This window comes from Chrysoperla carnea, chromosome 3 (assembly GCF_905475395.1).
Source record: "Chrysoperla carnea chromosome 3, inChrCarn1.1, whole genome shotgun sequence".
In the NCBI taxonomy this organism is placed as follows: Eukaryota; Metazoa; Arthropoda; class Insecta; order Neuroptera; family Chrysopidae; genus Chrysoperla; species Chrysoperla carnea.
In genome coordinates, this window is record NC_058339.1 from 17,879,910 (window position 1) to 17,904,368 (window position 24,459).

A 24,459-nucleotide genomic window follows, 5' to 3' on the forward strand; every position below is an offset into this window, starting at 1 on the left:
AAATAATAACAATATTCTCCATTTTATTATCTATCTCATTTTATATATAATATCGTACATATTTCACTGTCTTTGTTTAAACATATTATTAGCTATATAGAATATAGCATAGAATTGCATGCATTTTATATGAAAGGAGATGGTAACATGTTGAACGGGTAAACATGCAATCGTAGAATTTTCTCATTCCAAAATTTATTGGTACCAACACCCAGCATATCAATAGATTTGTATATTTTATTAAATAAAACGTTCTTATTAGAAGACGCATGGAATTGATTTGTTTCTATAAATCATATAAATACTATCGTTGGAGACCATAAGTCGTTATTTTACCTTAATGTTAGACAACCATTTCATTTTGATATTATTACAAGGTATATTTAAAAAAAAAAAAAAAATAAAAATTATGAATATTAATTTTAAAATATTTTAATAAATATATGATATAATATCAATTAATAATAATTTGTATTGATGTCATCATAATTTGTGGTTAAACAATTTTTAAAGTACAAATTTTTACATAAAAAAAATCAAATAATTTTTGTTTCATTCCAGCAGACATGAAAAAATTGCCGAAGAGTGCGTGTGAGATTTTAGTTAGGGGTTCCGTACCATCATCGACTGTTAAATAATTGTTCATTAAATTTGTGTACAATAAAGTTTTACAGGCATATTCTTTGAGAAGTTCATGTTCATATAGTTAATAAGCCCAATTTTTTTAATTTTAGATTTACGTCAAAATACGACAATTCATCTCTGTTAAATGACAAAATGAGATAAGAATATGTAGCGTTAATTTTATACAATGCATATAAGTAATATGCAAGGTATACTAAGTTTAGTCCCAAGTTTGTAACGCTTAAAAATATTGATGCTATGAACAAAATTTTGGTATAGTTGTTCATAAAATCACCTAATTAGTCTATTTCCGGTTGTCCGTCCGTCCGTCTGTCCGTCTGTGGGCACGATAACTCAAAAACGAAAAAAGATATCAAGCTGAAACTCAGGACAGTTTACAGCGTACTCAGGACGTAAAAAGTGAGTTCGAGTCCGTAAATGAGCAACATAGGTCAATTGAGTCTTGACCTATTGGTCCGTGGGACCCATCTTGTAAATCGTTAGAGATAGAACAAAAGTTTAAATATAAAAAATGTTCCTTATTAAAAATAAACAACTTTTGTTTGAAACATTTTTTCTCACTCGAGCTCAAGCTCATATCACTGTTTACCCGTGAAGGCACAAATTAAGCGTTAATTGTATAGTATGTATTATATAAATTGTATATGTATGTGCAATGTGATAGAGTAATCAACAATATGTATGCATGGTATTTCAACAATTATCTCAGTCAATTAATTGTTTTCACTTGTTTTTATTGGCATACAAAATATTTAATAATGTATTTACAGATATACAGGTGACACCTTCATCAGTTCTATATAATATTACTAGCTGGGAACTACCCGCTTTGCTGGGCAACATCCCCACTTGCACCCCTCCCTCCACATTTCCTTGCGTTGGATAACAGTTTTGTAATGTACACGTCATGCTCTTTTATTTGATACCCCACTTAGGTATATTTGTAAATATTCGATATTTCCTTCCCACTTTCTCGCTACACCTTTCTACCCTCCGAAGGTTAAAAAAAAGAGTGTGTGTACTTATGTACACGCGTTAGAAGTTATACTTCTTTGGCGTATGAAAAAAATTTAAAATAACTCAAATGCAGTAGTAATCGACAATAAATATTAAAATCAATCAAAAAGATTTTGTTTAAATAAAAAATATTTTATTAACGTAAAAATATTGAAATTTTCATCAACTTGATTCACTGTAATATTAACAGATTCTGATCGAGGCTCAGGAGTTGCAGCTTGGTTTGAATCCATGTTACATGTTTGTTGCCGTTGTTCATAAGGTCGCTTGGGTTCTGCTGTAGATATATTTCCTTCCGATTTAGATTTTTTGCGCTTTCGGTAACGCCGACAAATTTCTGCATTAGTCATCGGCATCGCAACTAAAATGAAAAAAATCACAAATAAGTAACATTTAAATTATAGAACATGCTGTAAAATGTCTTCAAAAGAATTTGATTTTTTGATAGTATTCATGATTTTCGTGAATGAACTAATTTTGGACTTGCCAAGTATTAATATAGTTTACAATTAATCATTGTAAAATACATTAATTATTAATCTAAAATAAATAATGTTTCTTATTGAATATTTCATTATTTATTATTTATTAATTAACTTAGATAATTAATTTCTTTGTAATCAATATTTTCACAGTTAATAATTATCACTTGAATTAAAATACTTGCCAGTATATTGAAGTACAATGCTAGATGTTTTCTATTAAATGCCGGAAAATTATTCAAGTAATCTGTAATATAAATTAAAAAGAGATGATTAAAATTATTCGATTCGATTCACAAAATGATAAAATATTATTATCTAAAGTAATAAATAATAAATAATAAATAATTAAATTTTATTATTATTTGATTATTTGTTAGAAAAATAATAAGTTCTTTAGAAATATATCTATATATTATACTTACAAAATTAACCTCTAATATTTGAAAACACTTAAAGTTTTTACAGTTTTTTCACAACACAATGTCAAAAGTTTACAAATAATATTTATATATGTAATAAATTGAAGAAAAATGAATAATTATATAAAATTAATATTCAAAATTAATTATTCATATGAATACTATATTTCACAACCATTGACTTGAACTGGCTCAGGGATATAAGTACTGTGTACTGTATAGTATGAAGACTCAGTACTGTAACTATATTCAGTGTTGATATATTTTTTTATTATTTCAATTCTGTGGCTAACTTCACCATGTCGTTCGTGCGCGCGCAGCTCACAAATTCACTCTCATCAAAACGCGCCAAAAGAAGTATAACTTCAAAAATTTCTAAATGTAATTTAAAACATTCTGACCAAGTTTTGAACTATTAAAAGCCATAATTGAAAAATATGAATTTTTTATTCATGAACACCCCCGCAACCCCCCTTGTGGGTGGAATTTCGTAAAATCCGTTCTTAGCTGACCTCTACTTGGCAAAAGGAATATTCCTGCCAAATTTCAAGTCTCTAGGTCTTACAGTTCCAGAGATATCGTGATGAGTGACTATCTATATCTATAGAAAGTCTCCTATATATATAAGATTAACTAGGTATTTATTTATATCTATTGTTCATTTGTTTTCTTGTGGAAATCACGTATTACCCAGTATCCTTACACAAGTTGTTAGTTGCTATTGTTCACTGACATTTTAGTGTAGTCGTCAATAATAATAAGTGGATAGTCGTAAAAAATTATTTACAAAATATAATTATGTCCACAACAAGTTAATTATTAGCTAATTAAGTAAAGGGTATAGGGTGCGGTGAATAGCTTTTACTCGAATATTTGATTTTGGCCTTTTTTTATACGGAACCTTTTAAAACTATTGTATAATTATTAATTCATAATAATGGGTTTTTCGATAAAATCAATAAAATGAGTATCTAGGCTCATATTATATAAAATGGTGGGATATTAATTAATAAATTCATAAAATAATGAAATATATCATTATTTTGTATAGCGCTCATAATGATGCTTATTAATATATACAGCTCTATTTCATTCAAGATGACTATAGAATTACAAAAATTTTAGTACTAGACCAACTTGTGTTTTTTTACCATTTACTACTCTTTCTTTGTAGGAATTAATTAGAACGGGATACCCGGTATATTCCAGTATTCTTAAAAAGTATCTTAAAGTTACCTTCTCTTAATCTAATTTTTAGCCCCCGAACCAATAAAATTGGTGTTATAAGTTTGACCGCTATGTGTATCAGTGTGCCTGCCTGTGAAATCGTAGCGCCTAAATTAAAGGTAATTAATTAGGGAGTGCTCTTAGCTATGTTTCAAGGGCGAGTCTATGATTCCGTATCTGGAACAACTAAAAATAAGTGGTGATTCTCAAAATCGGTTCAGTTTGGAGAAGGCTCTAAGGAAAATGGTAATTTAATGCAGAGTGTTCTTAGATACGTTTCAAGTACGAGTTTACGATTCCGTATCCAAAAAATTTATCGGGTTTTTTTTTAATTTTACAAACACTTGTTATATGTATACCTATTTATATTTTTCTAATTTAATGCATAGCTACAAGAAATGTATCAAAGAGGACTCCATAAACAATAAATTGCTACTTATAGTTATTATTATCTTGAATTATAATTGATATGTCTATCAAACACATTAATTCATCAACATTAATTGCAACTGTAAATATTTTCGTCTAGTATATAATTATAATAAATCAACAGTGATAGATAAGTGTCACATTACACTCAGAAGTACTTATTGGCTGATCCGAATTGAATATATACCATATGTGACTGGTTGTTGTTATTATATGTATGTATATAAATTGAATTGCAATTCCAACTATAGTTAATATCGTTTAGTTAACAACAGATACAAACAATAAACATTTTTAACTGTTTATATTTAGTGTATAAATTTTCTAGGACAGAATGAAGTTTAGTTTAACAAAACACATTTTATCACACAAAGTGGATAATAATTTTGTTGTGGTAGTTGACTCACGTCAACAGTTCGGTAATCTTTAGTCGCGTGATGAGAGTTTTACTCACGCCTTCTGTACATATGTCAAATACTTTGCTCGTTAATGATTTTTTAACTTTGTAAATCATAACTTCTACATAATTTTACATAAAAAATATAGCAGTTCATTTTAAAATCAAAAATTGGATTGTATATTCAAATAAACTGAATTGAAAATTATTCAGGATGTATGAGCACGGTAGTGGGGGGTAAAAAATTAAAAAAAATTGATCTTTTCAATTTTGATTGCGAATTATGTTACAACTTGACGATATAAGACGAAAAGTTAGAATACAATTTTTCAATATCTGGCGTATAGTTAGTTATTCGATATCTTAATAAGATAAAAATAATTTCAACCCTAAATATTCCCTGCTCGTACATCCCTTATATGGATGGAGACACTTTGTTTTTTTCTTTTCTATGTCATTGCTAATATTTTCTATTAAAACTACTTTCTATTAAAAATTTGTTTCTTTCGTTCCAAGTGAAAAATATCAAAAAAATCAAAATATGTAGTTTTTTGAGATTTCTCCATAAGAGCAATGTATTTTATATTGATTTTCAATATTTTTCTTAAAAACTTGCATGAATACCTAAGCTTAGATTTTAACCACATATTTTTTGAGTAAGACTCTACCTTTAAATACTTTTGAGCCTTTAAATCAATTATTATTTCCATGCTCAAAAATCCTTAAATAGGTGTATTCAAATTTTAGCCATAATTTCGCACCGTAAGAAAAGAAATTGGATGATGGAGTGTTAAAAATTGATCCTTTTAAAAATGGATCACCCTATATTATACGTATACAAAATCGATTTTGATGATTTCAATTATGAATAAAATAAATAGTACGAACTAAATTCAATAAATAATTTGTTGTATAAGTGAAACAATAAAAAAAATTTATAATTTTATTTTAATAAAAAAAAAACTTAATTTTTTCAAAATGTACAAATCAAACTTTTAAAACAGGAATTTAAAAAAAAAATTAAAGTTTCATATAATGTTTGACTTTTATCAAAAGGGTTGTAATCTTTTAATGAGCTTATATATTCTCAAAAAATTGCAGTGTATAATTCTTTTTTTTAAATAAATATTATATGTATTTAAAAAATAAAATATAACATAAAACCTCTTTTATAAAATACAAATGAAGCATTTATCTTTTTTATTTTTGCTCATTTTAAACGTTTTATAATTTATAAATATTATATCATCAAAATAACATTTAAAAAATTCAGTGTTTTTAACCTAGAATTAATTTAAAAGGAGAGATATTTCAATATCATTTAGACAAACAACGCAATACCTATTTTATATTTAAAGTTAATCTTCTAGACGCAAAAGAACAATTATAAGTTAATCACTAGCCAGTCAATTATGATAAGGACTAAAATTTTTAAAAATAAAAATTAAAAATATTAGAGAGCTTAAAAAACAATTATAGCGGCCTTTCACCTGCCATTTATTTGGTTTTCGAAAATAATGAAGTATTTTAGAATTTTTTTTTTGTTTTTCAAAATTATTTCACAAGACCCCTAGTTGATACTTACCATTACTACCTTTAATAGTTTTGGAGAAAATGGACATCAAACTTTTGTCCTAATTTGCGCACTAACGGATAAATAAAAATATTTCGATTAAAAGTTGTTTATTTTTTTAAAAGACCTATGTTGCTCATTTTCGAGCTTAAGCTCACTTATTTCCGTCCTGGGCACGTTTTAAAAGTTTTTTGAGTAAGCGTTTTGACAAACAGGCGGACAATCCGAAATGGTCTTATTCGGTGATTTTATGATCACCAATACCAAAATTTTGCTCATACCATCAATATTTGTAGCGTAACAAACTTGGGACTGAAATCAGTATACCTTGATACATATTTCAAGTATACAGGGTATAAAAATACAAATGTAAATGTCTTTATATATAGACGTCAGAAGAAACGTATAAAATTATAACTATGAATAAATTCACAGATTATAAGTGGATTTATTTATAAAAAATTTTAGGCTTTTATTTGTAAGTAATTACTAAAAATTAATGTAATCTACAAAAACATTCTTTCTTTTAATGCTTTTATTTAAATTTTTTTCTTTAAATAAAAAAAAAAAAAAAAAAAAAAACGTTTTATACAAAAGAAAATGAAACTCATGAAATGCATTAAATGTATATAATTCTTTAGAAAACAATGTTTTAATTTTATCAAAAAGAATATTCTGTGTAAATTAAAAATTTTCTTTTATTTTGAATGAAAGAAAATGAGGATTTTGGGAAATAAACATCAAGACGATTTAAAATATAAACAGTAAATATATATTATACTTGGCTCATATAAGACGTATTTTTATATTTTTAATTTCACTAGACCGTGTGTTTCAGATATGTAAAGACAAATTTTCTTCAACAATTGGAAGATTAGACTATTTTGTACCTATAATCCTCTCCTCTTAGTAAAAAAAAGTGGTCATCCTCGGAATATAACAGAAGATGTTGAATATTGTACAAACTTTCATACACTCACTCCAGATATTCAAGGTCAAAGGACCAAAAATCAGTTTTTTCTCTCGTTTTTGCCTTCAAACGTATTTACATTTTCTGTAGTAGAGAAGTTGTAGAGGATAATAATTCTCTACAAATGTCTGAAATCTTTTCTTATACATTGGACCGTTTTTCAAATAAAGTGCACATAAAATGGAGTGCTCTGCCATACGTACCTTGAAAAGATAATTTTTAGGCTAACGTCGATATTTTGTGTTTTAAGGATCTCAAATAAAAATTTTCTTTTTTAGAGGAAATATATAGTCGTTCTGGAAAATATAGTTTTTTATATTTGATTTAAATAGGTATAAGTGCTGGGCTGTGCTCCAAACCATTTTCGGTTACAAAAAAATTATTTTTGAGTATTTGTCCTATAAAAAGTTAAATGTTGTCTTTTTATAATTCTTTTTTAAGAAAAAATATTAAAACAAAACATTTTTGGACCTCGATAACCTCCTTTTTTCTTATAAGTAAAATTTAGTAGCTTTATTCAAAATCTTTCATAATCCAAATGTTAAAAATTTTCGATATTTCTTAGATTGATTTTTATTTCAAAGAAAAACTAATAAAAAATTATTTCTTATTGTTACAGTTATCACACGGATATTTGATTTATCAACAATCATCTCATGTACAAAAAATGTTTTAAAAAGTATCACGTGATTATTTGTTTATCAAACAATCGTGACAGACACACAAAAAAATAGTAATGTTCTCAATTATGAAATGGATATTTTGTCATCAAAAACATCACAAACTTCACCATCAAATGGTTAAAAATATGGCATCCATTCAACAAGAACACCAAGGGTCACTACTAACAACATTAGTAAAACGATGGGGTGCTACTGTTGTTGCTACTATCAGTAATAACAGTGGTAGCAGTAATAGTAATAATAGTAGTAGTCGGTCAACGAGGTCACTACTTCGACAACGATGCCATACAACACAGGTTTCTATGCAGGTTATCATCATTGTAACCACTGCACTGCAGCTTCTACATAATGTTTATTCCCTTGATATACGTAAGTAACATACAAACAAATTTTTTTTATTAGATATTTAACTTACCTTACCTTACCATACTTACCTTACTTAAAGAGTGATCCAAGAAGAAAGTCAGATTTAATAATATTAAAAAGAGAATGATTATTTGTATATGGACAAATGGTGATCAATGTTTGCTAAAATGTCAAAATGTTACTAAGGTTTTCTTAACTACATATGCTTTATAATATTTATAAAATAGAATTTTAATTATTTTCTCACAAGCAGTATGTTAGCAATGTTTCTTTATAAATCAGAAATATTTTATTTTATGTTATAAATTCTAAAATATATTATATTCAATAGGTACTGGGCCAGTCACCTGGTAGGTTTTGTTGATTTTTTTACGAGTAGCTGAAAATATTTTGCTAAGGTCTAATTTTATGCGTTGATCATAAATTTCATTTTGCTCTGCGAAGTGAGCAAAATAAGACATGGCCATTAGTTAGAGCTAAATTTGCAATAAATATGGAAATTCCGGTTTTCTTGAGTCTAGCTTTGAACAGAGAGGTCAGATCAAAAACTTTTCCGCCCATTGCTTTTTTAGAATAACAACATATAGTTCTGTGGCTAGGCGTTTCGTTTTTAGTGACTTGAATCATTTCAGACGACACATGCAAAATATAATATATTAATAATTTTGGAAAGTCTAAACGATGGATCAATGTTACAAAATTATGAAAAATTTAAATCCATTATTGGGTCACCCTTTACTATCCAACTTAGTTTTTAATTTTATTTTATATTATCTATCATCTAAGGTGTTATTGGAAAATTTATGGGTATATTTATTTCATTACATGTATTACAGGTATTTGAAGCTTATCTCTAACATGGTATATAAAATTTAATGAAAATTATACTGGAATTCAGAATCATCATTTTTTTTTTTATTAAAGGTGTTGAAGTGTTTATAATAAATTGTAAATAGTTTTCAAGAGAATTTCATACAGAGAAGATAAAAGATAAGCTAACAATTTTTTTGGCCTGGATAGACAGGTAAAGTAGTTCGTATAACAAAGACAGACTAAAACAATTTATTGTAAATGCATTTTTTATTAAGGGTCATTGGTATCATATTTATGCTACTTTAATTTTCACAAAACTTTTACTTTGTTTCTGCTTTTTTGGTTGGAATCAATTCCATATTCGGCTATCTTCATTCATTGGCCTGGTACTTTCCAATAGTTACTTTTTTAACTGTTATGGAAAGTTTGTTTTGAACTCCGGGTAGTGTTTCATCAGGTAGTCAATTGCTTTTTGAAATTACTTTTTTAGGTCTATTTTATGGTGTTTTTTAAAAAGTTCAGAACTTTGTTTACCTCACAATTCAATGCCAGATAGTTTTTGTCGAAATAGTGATATCGGAATTGATATGTTAACAAAGTTGCTTATCATACACGTAACACCTCTATGCGAAACTTTTCTACATTATCAGATATAATTTTTTATTCAATTTATAAGACGCAAACTATATTTTTTTATTGAAAAATTAAAATAAACTCGTATTAGTTTATAAAACAACCTATATAACGTCCATTAATAATTGACACTTTGAAACTTCAGTAATATGTTCAATATTTCAAAACGAAAAAAATTAAAAAATATCACAAACATTTACCTGTAATATAATCATACAACAATTTATAATTAAATTGTCAATTATACATCATGTTTGATTTTCATTTTTTTTGTTTTTGTTTTGTGAGTATCTATGTTTATTCACGGTAAATATCTGTATACAGGATGTTCTGTTATTGATAGCAGAAAATTATACCTGTAAAATAAGCTTATCAAGACATATGGAAAAGTTCTTTACCAAATTTCGATCTGAGGCATGATTTGGGAGATATGGCTATGGGAAAAAAGAAATATTTATGAATTCTCAGAAATCAAATTTATTAAATTAGTAATTGTCATTTTAGAATATAGAAGGGACTATCATTAAACAATAATTGATTGTAAATTGATATAGTTGGGTAGTGATTGACTTAGATGTGGAAGGTGCCAAATTATAATATTAATATAGGTACGGAGGGGAGGGGATTAAATTGTGTAATACATAACACAAAATCTTAAACATCGTATCACTTTATAACTTCAACTCAATTTACATAGTGTGGTTTGTATGTGAGTATGTGTATCATAGCATGTTTTTCATTAAAACGGGCCATTTGGTAATGTTGAACAAATTGTATGCGTTTAAAAATTACCGTAAAAGTCGGAAATTAGTGAATCTGCTTTTCGGCATTGAAACCCGCGACACAATAAAGTTATTGGCCCTGAGCCAATAAAAAGAAAGCACCTTCAAAATACATTAAACTCGTTATACATAACATTATATAGATAAATATATTGGGTGTTTGGTACATATAATGGTAACAGTTTTATGTGTTGTTGTATGTATAATGTAAAAGTTTTTAGTTTTGTAAATGTTTTGTTTGTTTATGTTGTTTAGTTTGTTCTAAAACAAAAGTTAGGTTTTCTATAAACAAACAACACACTATATTAATTATGTACCAAAAAAATATAACAAAATGACACTCAAGGTTTATAATATATTCTATCATTTTCATGGTTTAAAATTAGTCAGTAAAAGCATCTTTTTATTATATTTTCCCAAAAAATATAGACGTATGATGCACTGTATGGACAAGGTCGATGAGGAAATGAAAATTTATTCATTGTGTGTCCAGTTAAGCCGGTCCATGTGAAAAATGTTATTTCTGTTATGCGTATATAAATCACGAAATGAAATAATTTGAAAGATTCGATAAACCATCGTTTATGTATTTTAAAGGGGAAAAATACAAGTCTCATAAAATTGTGTTTTTTTCACGGTTTTAATGATACAACTTTACAGTTTGTTTAAACTATGCTAAAGAATTGGAGAGTTTAGGTTAAGTTTGTTTCAAGGTGTGTCCAGCTATTTTTCCTTTTTTCGTGTCGAAATACCATATTTTTTGCCATTTTTGTTTAAATAAAAAAATATTATAGTAAGAAACATTAAATTGGATGTAAATATGACTTTAGTGACGGAGCTCCGTTACTCAATGAGTTTTTTTGTAATAAAAAGAAAATTGAAGTAAGAAGAGCTATTAAAATTTATTAACCATTAAACTTGTTGAATGCATAGGTTTTTATTAGTGTCGAATGACTCACCGCGCACCATGGGATTTATCATAATTTTAAGAGGTTATTAATCGACGGTGCGGATAGGTGTATTTTTTTTTTTCATTCATACACATGCCTAAAACTACTCTTGTGAAGTCATTTGGGAGAGTTTTTTCTCGGAAAAATTTGTAAAAATTTGTCTTGGCGGTTGGAAAATTTTACTCTCTGGTAGAAAGTTATCTTTCACTACTGAACATACTATTTAAAAATGTTCTTGTTAATTTATTTGAAAATTTATCTTATGGTTAAATTTTTATTGAGAGAATGAGCGTTATAGAAAAATTTGAAATTTCTTGGTGATAAATTGTAATTGGTGATAAAGTCCATAATGTAAGAAGTATGTCTAAGAAGAATATAATTTTCTTACTTTATTTATTTTTTAAAACTATTTTAATCAATTTTATCTCATCAGTTATTCCAATGAATGAGCTATATTTTTGTAAAGTTTCATTAAAATTCATTCAAATAGTGTTTGTGTGAAAGCGCAAAAAACACACAAAAAGACAGACAAACTAACAAACATTCATATTTTCACATTTATAATAATATATAGGGATAATAATAAACCGACATAGACTGCACAATATTATTTCATACATCTAATACAGTCGACATGTATCACGTTTTGTCTCCGTGTAACTCCCTATCTCAAGCTGTCCAACATTTGATCAATAGACATTCGAACATACTTCGAATGAATGTCTGATGAACTTGATGAATGTTCCACATAAAAATTGCAAGATCAAAAACCATATACAAAGCTGATATTTAGGAAGGTAAATAAACTTTTATAAAAACCAAAAATAAATGTATTTTTTTTTAAATAACCAACTGACTGCATTAACCATTTGTGGTTTGTAGTACTTAACAAAATTATTTACTATTTTTGTTAGTTACAAAACATTATTATTATTAGAGCTAAAACTCTATATTTTGATGGTATATATTATGTAGTTTAAAAATTTAGAGTATGCAGGGATGTAAATATTGTGTCCATATTCTGTTTGTTAAACGTAATATATATTTTTTAATATTGAAGTCCGAAATTTAGACGAGTGGGTTTTTTGGCACTTATTAAAGAATATACTGTGGTAATTTAACCGTTTCGTATTCGTTGTGTGCGTAGTCATGGTAGGGACAATAAAATCGATGCCAGCGCTTCCAGTGAAAAATTTTGGAGTTAAAGGGGGCTGTTATGACTAATTTGCAATTCTTTACATGTTAATGTTATGGAAATGTCAAATTAAAATTATTGAAAAACACGAATTAATTAAACTTAATGCATTAAAAATTGTGAAAATAAGAAATCAAATTGCACAAATATTATTTTTCAAATGTAAATTATCCTAATTATTTATTTAAATTTGTGAGACAATAATAATAAATTTTAAATGTATGTCTTAAATGCAATCCATACAATTATATATGTATCCATACAATTCTATAATTAAAGTAGTGTATCGTTACCATGGAAACGAAACTCACGCACGGAGCGAATAGTCAAAGCTTTACATGGTTATGAGCACGACATTTCAATACAATTTACTTTTTCATATAACCTGATTTCATAAAAGCTTAGATATGGTAAGTTCACGAAAACATAGAGACGTCAATGTAAGATTCTTATCAAGTTATTCATGTTATGTAACTTCAAATACAAATTCCATTCTTAAACTACTGATAGTAGCCAACCATCGATAAAACCTAACGAAACAAGTTAAAATAAATAATTGACAGAGTTAATAGTTGAAATACCATGAATAGAGAGTGTTGATTACGCAGTCGTTGGTATTTTAACGTCATGTAAGAAAAAGATAGCCACACATATAACTGATATTGCCATATAACACGTACTATATATGTTTAAGAAAAAATATTTCGAGCAAAAGGTGTTTATTTTTTTAAAATGAACATTCATTTTTTATTTTTAATATCTTAATATCTCTTTTTGCTTTTGTTCTATCGTTTGCAGTCAGGCAGACAGGCAGACAACCCGAAATGGACTAATTAAGTGATTTGATGAACAGAATCAATATTTTTAAGCGATACATACTTGGAACTAAACTTACCATACCTTGATATAATTCATTTATACATGGTATAAAAACTGCACTCAACTCAATTGCATTCAATATCTGTTAATCAGGGGTTGTTTTTTAGCTCAGTGTGGTATACGACATGCAAATAGAAGAAGATCCTAAACTTATGGACCGATTTTGATGAAATTTTGTGTGTGTGTTCAAGTGGATGTGAGAATGGTTTAGATTCACAAATCAGTTAACTACAAAATGTTTTTGATAGTTCCGCACTAAAAAATTAAAACCCATGAAATAAATGGTGGAAACGCATATAAAAATATAATTACATTACATTTTACTATTGAAATGTATTTATTTGCGCTCCCACCATATTTAAGTTTTTTTAACTAATATTTATTATGTAAATAGATACAGAAATTAAAAGTGTAAAACTAGTGTAATTCCAAATCACAATATATTTCGGACCTTCTTTGAACATACACCTAAATAATAGATAACGTAGTAGATTTTGTACAGTTGGTAAAACAAAAAACCACATAACAATCAATATTTTGTATATACGTTGGTATCTATATACGTATGTACCTATATGTATACAATGATATATATTGCTTGCATTTTTAACTTTAGTGTAGAAAAAAATATGGTGTGGATGCCACACAGCCTCTATGTACAGAGTATATAAACGCTCTTACTTATTAAGGGAATTCAGGCAAAATATAAAAATTAAGGATCATCAAAAACTTCCTAGGTCATCGGGGTGTTTATTATTGTTTTATTTTTCAAAGTTAGCTGAAAAAATGATGAATCATATTGGATATCCTTTTCAATTGGATATTTCTATATCAAAAAATCTAGTGTGATAAAAAACTATCTAAAATATTTAGACAATCTTGTAGTTTATAATAATACCATAAAAATATAAGGTTGTCGATGGTATAACAACAAAATTTTAATTTAACTATGAGTTCATCGAAGATCCATCATTTGATGAACAGAGACGACTAAAGTAAGGGTATTGATGATTGAAGAGCGATATCTATATTGTAAAAATTGATGAATTCATCACTATCACTTACAGGCAATAAATAATTTACACTATTTTCAGTGTGGCCATACTGAGAATTTACGCAAGAAAGGTTTTCGAGTTCAGGTTTTTATTATAGGCACGAAGCTTACAATTTTAGAATGTAAAAAGATTAAAAGTCGGATAAAAAAGGTGAAAGGCTTCTAGCGCTTTTTTCGATCAAGCTTCTCTATTCTGAGTGCTGATGTCGAAAAAATTGATCATGAAGCGTCGTTGAAAACTCATCACGAAATGAGACTGAATTAGAAAGAGGGTAGATGTATTGAACAGTCTCACTTTGTTTTGAACAGCCAATACCTCTTGGAATATGGAGGCTAAAAGTAACAAAACTGTATGTATATAAATAAATGATATTTTAAATACATGTTTGCTATAAATTTTATTACTGATATGAAAAGCGAAAAGGGAAACAGTATATTTGTTGTTGTGTATGTATATATCTGTGAACTACATACCTACCTACTACATACACTTAACTAGAATTGTGCTATAATCTGTTTCAATATATGTGAGTGGTGCTGTTATTATATAGTTTACACTTAAAAAGTTTACCTCAACATTTTTTTATTTTTTATATATAGGTAGGTATATAATACATAAATAGAATACAAACGAGAAGACCGAACGTAATGAATATATAAAACATTACACTCTATACATAATAGATAACAAGTTGTTATCTATTTTGGTTAGTAATTTCAAAATAAAATCAATTGTGACGAGAGTGTTGTTGTTCTTGCTTATTCCTGCCCATGTCTTCTCTCAAGTGAAATAAAACAGTTTTCCATTATTTTTCAAAATATTCCTATACCTACCTAAAACTTGTTAGGAAATACAAGACTAAAAAAATTAATTTTATAAAAGTAAATGTCATTTTTTTTTTAAAGTAGATGGTGTATATAAATTAGCCAAAAATAATATAAATTAAATATTTGACGCATGTGTTCAATAAGTGAAGAATTATTTCAATAAAAGTTTTAAGAATGTATGAGCACGGTAGTGGGGGCACAAATTTAAAAAATATATATTTTCAATTTTGATGATAAATTATACAATAACTTGACGAATAAGACGAAAAGTCGGAGTTAAATTTTTCGCTGTCTGGCTTAATTTTCAAAATATTGAAAATTGAAAATTTTGTTTAATTATTCTGCTTTTAATATTTCGAAAACCAAAGCACATATCGAAAAATTGTATTCCTTTTTTCGTTTACATTTATGAAGTTATAACAATATTCATCATCAAAGTTGAAAATAAATTAAAAATCATTTCAACCCTAAATCTACCCTGCTCTTACATTCCTTATAAAACCGGAGACACTTGGTTTTTTTCTTTTCTTTGCCATTGCTAATATGTTTACTTTCTCTTAAAATTTTTGTTTAAAATTTGTTTTCATACATTCCAAGTGAATAGCCCATATAAAAAATCGTAGAAATCTTTTACTTGTTTTTAGAGCTTAACTAAACGTTTCCAAAAAAAAACCTTTTCAGGGATTAAAGCGGAGAAAGAAATAACAAAGTTCGAGAGTGTTTCTCGAGAGAAAGGAAAATAGACATCCGACGAACTGAGCGAGCTCTGAGATCGATGTATTTTTGTTTTTTCAAACAGTTTTTCAGATAAAACAATTTATTAAATAAACTTAAATCATAAAATAAGAAGTCATAAATATACATGTTGTGATTTATTTTATGTTATTTGAACACATTTTGGAATAATAAACTTTATAATAAAAAAAAATTATGATTGTTTTCAAATAAATGTACAACAAAAATAAAAAATATTTTCAAACAAATATCCCTTATGTGTAATAATAAATAGAATAGGTATTTTTGGTGTAACACAATTGGAAATATATCGGACATGACAGTAGGTATATTGTTTTAGCTTATCTCTGTATAAAAGTTTAAACCATTCGTTTACCTTATGTGCAATTGTGTGGTGAGGTTTGTTATACTAGTCACCCAAGCCTAGTATTCTAGACCTTTGAGCCATATTAATATTACATATATGATATAGGAGAATGCAATGCCTTGGTTTACAGTTTACATTTATAGGGACAGGTGGTATAGAAGTGATGATTTTTGTAATATTTTGCAGTATACAAAAAAATAAAAAATGCTTAGTAGGAAAATAAGCACTGTTTATTGATCATATGGTGATAAAAGTAAACAACAAAATGAAATATTCAACTTTAAATGGATAATGACTAATAAATTATGCTTATATACAAAAATGTGCCAGGTGTGGAATAGTGAAATAAAGTTACAACTTCGCTTGCCATGGAAATTGTCAAATAAAATCATAATAATTTGTACGATCGTCAACATGACCGAATTTTTATTTAAAAAAATTAGTTAATCTACGATTTCACCTGCAAGCAGGTAGCTCGAATGATCTGCAAGATATGGACTAATGTGAACTGAATTTCTCAAAGGTACAAAACCTTACCGTTCATATTAAACATGTGTGAGTCTAAACTAACATTATTTCAAAATGAGTTTGAATGCCATATATAGAATTTATATATACATTTCGACGTAGATAAATGTTTTAGGAGGATTACAGAGAGTCAATATCATTGCAAAATTTTTTAGTAAAATAGTTAGGATTTTATTCATTTAAAAAAATTTTAATACACCATGTTTTCATATCGGACTCAAAAGTATCACATAAAAATAGCTATACAAAAACTCGTAAGGTTAAAACGAAAACGTGGGGCGTATACAGCAGATACTACACTATTTATAGTTACGACTACATATTCCTTTCGTACCTTGATACATTATGAATGTAGCGCTTACTTTTTTTATTTACAAGATATTTTTCTAAAAATTAAAGTTTTAATTTTTAAAGTCAAATACTTGTTTGATTCTTTAAAAAAATTAAATTTTATAAGCTACTTCTAGTTTTTATGTATGAATTAATTGTAGTATTAGTTTAAAAAAGACATACTTATGATTTAGTGATCAACCCAAAACATTACGTTTGGTTTGATCAGGATATTTATAATGACATACCGTTAACTTCCGATTAATTTCAAAAAATCAATTTTTTTGAGTGATAAAACATAAAATTTTGACAAAAAATACTAATTGACAGTTATAAAAATAATATTGAATTTTCTCAAAATTCATGCAAGCTAAATCGATTGAAAAAGTGTTTGTTTCCAAGGTAACTGGCATGTCGGTTTTTGGTGTGGTTTTTTTATGTTTCCCTTTTTTATGGTTTTACCTCCAAATCAGCAAACAAATCAGAAAAAAGCTCTTACTAAAAATTATTTAACAAAATCAATCAATGAAAAATTGTAGAACATTATTAAAATAAATTAAGGTAAAACAATAATAGATACACAAATGTATTATTATCGTTGAATAAATCCCTCAAATTAAATTTAAAATATAAACTAGAATTAGAATAATAAGTTGACACAATGTATTTGGTTACATAACGCACCTACATACATATATGGTATAGAATTGAATGCGTTATGTATGTAAATTCTATCACTATCTAGCATGTGGTAAATATTGTATATTTATTTCATTTTATATTGGATTATAGAATCTGGTTCGTTTCGTTGGTGAATGAGTGAATCAGCAGAAATCATATCATTCTATATTATGTTACATTTTATATCATCTATACATACACTACACGTATGCAGCGTGAACAAAATGTTGTATAAATCAAAACTAAATGTGCCCTGGATGGAATATGCGTCCATTGCCAGAAAACTCAGGTTGTTACCTCAAAGTTCTGGGATGACAGGAGGTAAACTGGAAAGTTACCAAATCATAATACTGTATGATATTTTGTTGTGTTATATATCCAGTTTTTTCAACAACAAAATTTAAATAGGTCTTTTTCAAATAATTTCAAATATAAGTTAATCAGAACTGTCATCAGCCCTAGTAGTTCTGTTGGTTAAAGCGTAACGAATTCCGTTCGCAGTATTCCTAGAGTAACGGGTTCGACCGCCCTCCGTCACAACAGAAATTAATGTAACTAGTGGTGGTCTCAGCCTATGGTGTTCCTCGTGGACAGCCAATATAACCTAACGTAACCTACTCAGAACTGTCTAATTTAATCGAATATCAATTCAATTCAATTCAATTCAATTATTTATTCATCCTTTTTAAACAATAGAAACATTGTACAGAACATGTCATAAAAAAGAGATAGGCAAAAATGAATGGAAGAGGTAGGTATGCTCTGACTGACTTCGTTAGGAACTATCCCGCTATTAACCTCATACAAACCTAATAGAAAATCATTAAAAACTATAGGTAGGATAGCCGGCACCTCATACAAAAGATACCATCCGGGTATCACTCAACAGTGTGATTCGGTTAAGGATTGGGAATGCAAGTAGTACATAGCAGAAGTACATAAAAATTTAAACTGTAAATTACATAAGTGAAATGAGACCAATATAATTTCACTTTCAAGGTACTAATTATTATCAATTCAACTGAGAAGTCAAATATTTTAAGAATAAAAATGCTTATAAATAGAGTACTTATAAAATATATAAATAAACCTATCCATGACATAATTTTCGACGCAAGACTGCCTAAAACGCACTCCGAATCAACGGCGGTTTTTAACAGAAACTTAAGAACATAAGTAACAATTTCTGGCAAATGAGCTATTTTATTAAGTTAATTGAAACGTTTTGACATGATTATTCCCGAATATTATTGAACCAAACTGTATATAAATAGATTGTAGAAGTTGTGGTTAGTGTGCAACCGAATAACGGGATGATTGTTTGATAGGTTGAGAGAAGAGAGGTATGTAGGTTTTATAAAATATACATTGTGCTATCTAGACTCATCTACCTTGCATCTGTATCTGCTACATACATGTACAGTACATAGATACACAATTTTAGGTTACTACTATATAGTATGAATAACTGAATTGAATATTATGATATGATATGCTGAATGGAAATTGTGGTTTTTACATAAACATTTCATATAACAGGAGAATCATGAAAAATTTAACCCAATATTTGACTGATTTCTGGAAACCATCTCGGATCATTAGATGGTATTAATAGAGTCCATAAAAAATGCTTACTTTTAATCGAGATGATTACTAATCTCTATTTTACAATATAACTAAATCTTTTATCGATGCTCTATCTATATATATTATAAATGCGAAAGTAAGCATGTTTGTTTGTAACGCTTTTACGCTTAAACTGGCGAATTGTTTTTAATGAAATTGTACAGCAATATAGCTGATATATCAGAATAACACATGAGATATTATTTATAAAAATATATTAAAAAAAATAAAAAAAATTAATTTAATTTGACATTTGACATTACCATAAATTACAGATTTCTGTAAAAATAGTCAATATAAAATATTTCACGGCCATCTTCTCTGATATACTCAATGAATAATTACTATTATACATTTAAAAAAAAAAAAAAAAAAACCATACATATATTTTGCCTGTATATATTTTACCTATGTAATCCTTACCATTATTTCGAGTGTTATAGAAAGGGGATAAGCGAGAGCAATCTTTATGAATCTTTACTTTTAAACCCAGCGAAGCGGATGGGTATCACTCTAGTTATACCATGTATATGAAATCAAGATATACTGATTTATATCAAGTTTAGTCCCAAGCTTGTAGCGCTTAAATATATTGACACTACGAACGTAATTTAGATATAGGTGTTGATAGAATCATCTAACTAGTTCATTTATGGTTGTCAGTCTATCTGTCTGTCTGTCATCAGGATAAGTCAAAAACGAAAAGGGATATCAAGTTGAAATTTTTTTGGCGTACTTAGGACGTAAAAAGTGAGGTCGAGTTCGTAAATGAGCAACATAGGTCAATTGAATCTTGGGTCCTTGGACCCATCTTGTAAACTGTTAGAGATAGAACAAAAATTTAAATGTAACGTAGTGTGACGTCCGTGTTTAGTATCATCGTAGAGATTACATAAAAATGGTTTATGAAAACTTAATAACGAATGGTGCCTAATACGTATGAGCGCCTCCCATTAACCTTCTCACCGAAACCTTTTTCGATCAGTGAGTTTGTCAAACAAGTCTAAAAAAATACAAGATTTTTGGGACCTACCCTACTTGAATAGTTTTTTGACCTATTATCTTAAATAGAAAATTATAGAATTGTCCGATACGGATCTGTTTGAACACGGTGTATGCACTTACAATATAAAAGAATGACAAAGTGTATATAATATGCATACAATGTATATAAAAACAGACATGTATAAATTGTTTAAATGAAAATCATGAAACAAGATTGCATTTTGTGAGTTTAAAAAAAACTTACAATCTGTAACTGATGCAACCAAACTATTAGTTTTTACCTATTTCTATAAACATTGTAAAGCTTTATCATGTTTGGAATGGCTGCAAAGTAAATAAAAGGCAATGTATTAAGGAGAAATTTTTTGGTAACATAATCCATACACAATTTTAAAATCCAATACGCTTGTTATTATATATTTTCAGTGTAATTTTAAGCTGTATATCCATCAAACAACTTTTCATTCCGGTAGATAATCCACGAACGGTTTGAGAACTAACAACTACGAAAAAATTTTACCTTAAAAAATTTCGTAAAAATGATCCAAAAAGTATAAAAATCAAGTGAATTTAATGATTGGATGCAGAGTTATTAAGATATCACAATATTTAGATCGTTTTTAGTCCGTATTTATAAAACTATTCGACCAGTCATCAAATGCATACGATTTTTTTACTTTTTGGGTTAAAATTATCTTATATACTGAGTTTGATCGAAATTGGAGATAAAAAAAATTTTTCGATTTTTTGTAATTTTTTTAAGGGATACATACCTCTTTGAAAAAATCGAGAAAAGCGAAAAAATTGTTTTGGAACTTAATGAAACTCGTTGGATGGGGTAATTTTGATCCAAAAAGTATAAAAATCAGGTTAATTTAACGATTAGATGCAGAGTTTCTTAGATATCGCAATAATTGGATCGATTTTAGTCCGTATCTCAAAAACTATTAGACCAAGTTTTATCGAAATTGGAGATAAAAATTTTTTTTCGATTTTTTGCAATTTTTTTAATGGTACCCCTTTGAAAGGTACCCCTTTTTAAGTATCCCTTTGAAAAATCGAGAAAAGGAAAAAAAATTTGTTTTGGAATTTGATGAAACTTGGTGGATGGGATAATTTTGATCCAAAATGTATAAAAATCAGGTTAATTTAATGATTGGACCTTTACAAAGTTACAATTTCAGCGAGTATCATGGCCAAAATTTCATTTTCAAAAAAGTTTGAGTTCCCCACCGAAAATTTAAAATCCATAAAATTTTGAACAAAAGGAGAATAAGTGAGGGCTATAAGGTGATAGTCTTTGTTTTAAAAAGAAGAAATTTCGCCGCACAGCGGGCGGGTATCTACTTATCAATCAAATAAATTCGACAATATTGACTTACTGAACCTGCCACATACAAGTTTATCAACATGTTTGGGTGTCGATAGTTGTGTAGTTACACAAAATCTGAATTTAGAAGTGCAATATTTTATTCAAGTCCAACAAATTGAAATCTTTTTTTTTAAATATTAAGTTGGGTCTTTTTTACACGTCTCAAATACTTTGAGAAACGAATATCTTCCGAAATTGTGTTAACCAAAATAAGAAATTTTATAATATTTTTGAAATACAATGATGATATTGTGTGGTTGCAATATTACAAAAAAAAAAAACCATAACAAACCAATATCAAAAGCACCAACTGGCAGGCAGATATATAAAAATATTAAACAAAGGTATCAAACAAGCAGCCACCAAAAATGTATTCTAAGAAGAAAGAAAAAAACATTATAGTGCTAAATAAGCACAAAAATATAAGAAACATATGAAATTTGAAACGGAAATACAAAACATTAAAATGTCAACATATTTTCTAATCAAATCTTTCAATTTCTAATATTAAATTTTATGAAAATTCTTATACTTCCTTATCCGCTTATGTATGTATGTGTATGCTTTGTTCAATTTAAAGGTATTGAAATAGTGATTTAAAAGTTAGATTTTACTCCAGTTCATGGTGGCAGTACTGCTTGTTTTGATCATGGAAATATCTCAAAAAATGTCGTTTTGAGATAATGCATTTTTTTCAAAATTATTAAAAATTTTTTAATACAATTTTTAAACTATCTCATGGGCTTATATGTATGTTTACGGTTTGTTCAATTTTAAGATATTGAAATGGTGATTTAAAAGTTAGATTTCACTACAGTTCGTGGTGGCAGTACTGCTTTGTTTTAATCAATGAGTGTATCTCAAAAATGGTCGTTTAAGATAATGCATTTTTTATTAGCGTGATTAGTTTTCACTGATAAACAGGAGAACATATTTAACATTGTTTTGATCAAAAATATAAGTATCTGTAGATATACCGTTTTTATGAAAATATGGCAAATTGTGTATAGATTGAGTTATATGAAATATATTTGAGTATTAACATGCATTTTATCTCTTTGAATAGAAATTCAAATTTACCTGAGTAAAATCTGGTTCATTTTTTTCCCCAATTTTATCCGGCAAAGCTCATAGTTTTTGCTTGCGTTTGGCAAAAAATGTATCTAAGAATAATAGTTTCGGAAATACTTGCAACAAAATGCAACGAAAGAAAGGAAAGAAAATTTTAAAATATTATCATAGTCATAGTGTCCGACAAATTTACAGCTACGTTTTTTCGGAATAATAACTCGGAAATATAACGTCATCATGCTCATTAGAAAACGCAGCTTTTTCGAAAAAAAAAAACCGTAGAGCAAAGTTTGGTAGACTCTTCAAAAAGAAGCCACTCGCGAAGTTTCAAGTATGTATTGATCATTTAAAAGAACTGTTGTGTCGCAAGCTCTATATCTACCCCACGCGGTATCTTTTTTATCGGTAACCTTTTATTTCAAATCCACCTTAGAATAAATTCTCGTGTAAGCACGTAGATGATAGATAAATAGCACGTAGATAAATTTGTAGGACCTACTTTGTTGAAAAAGACGATTTAAAAGTTTAGGAATTTCTGAAACAATTTTAAATGATGAATAAGGAAGCCCTTCACGAAATTATAAGGATGTATTTATCATTTCAAGAACCCGTGGTGTCCCATGGTCTATGTAGACACTGTACTATTCTGCATTGCTTTTCACAGGAATTGAACTCCACTTCAATTAATTTTTTATCATATGTTAATCATAGTGGTATTAACCTATATGAACAGAAAGGTGCATTCAAATAGTTAACTTTGGATGAATTTAGTATTTTTATTATTTATTTTAATTCATTATATAAATATAAAATCACAATATCATTTAAATTACAACATAAATAATTATGCTAATGTATGTAGATTTGAGTATTGGTAAACCATGCACCAAATTCATCATAATAATTTTAGTCCTGTAAATAAATGCAGGGAATTTTTCAAATTCATAGGCTAAAAATACAACATGCAATTGAACCTAGAGCATATCTTTATAAAACTTTTAATGATATTAAAGTAAAAACGTATTTTTAAAATATTGCAGGTTTAATTTAAGCAGAATCAGCAGTTTTTGTTTTAAATTATCAGCACAATTTTTTTATTTTTACTTTAAAAAAAATGTTTTCACTTTGCATTGATTATAAAAATCTAAAAAAAAAAAAATCAAACCATCGCATTAATTTTATGTGGGTACGTTAAAAAAAATAATGTTTGCTATTTTAAGTAAACCAAATACAAATTATTTAATCAAATTTTTGTAAAAACACATAGTGTGAAATATTCACATAAAATGTAAACAAACCACTATATAAAGAGTGATCCACGATTGATTATTCGTAAATTTATAAACCTGCAAAATAATAGTTGGTTCGATCACAAAAATTACAAAAGTAAAGCTTTCGT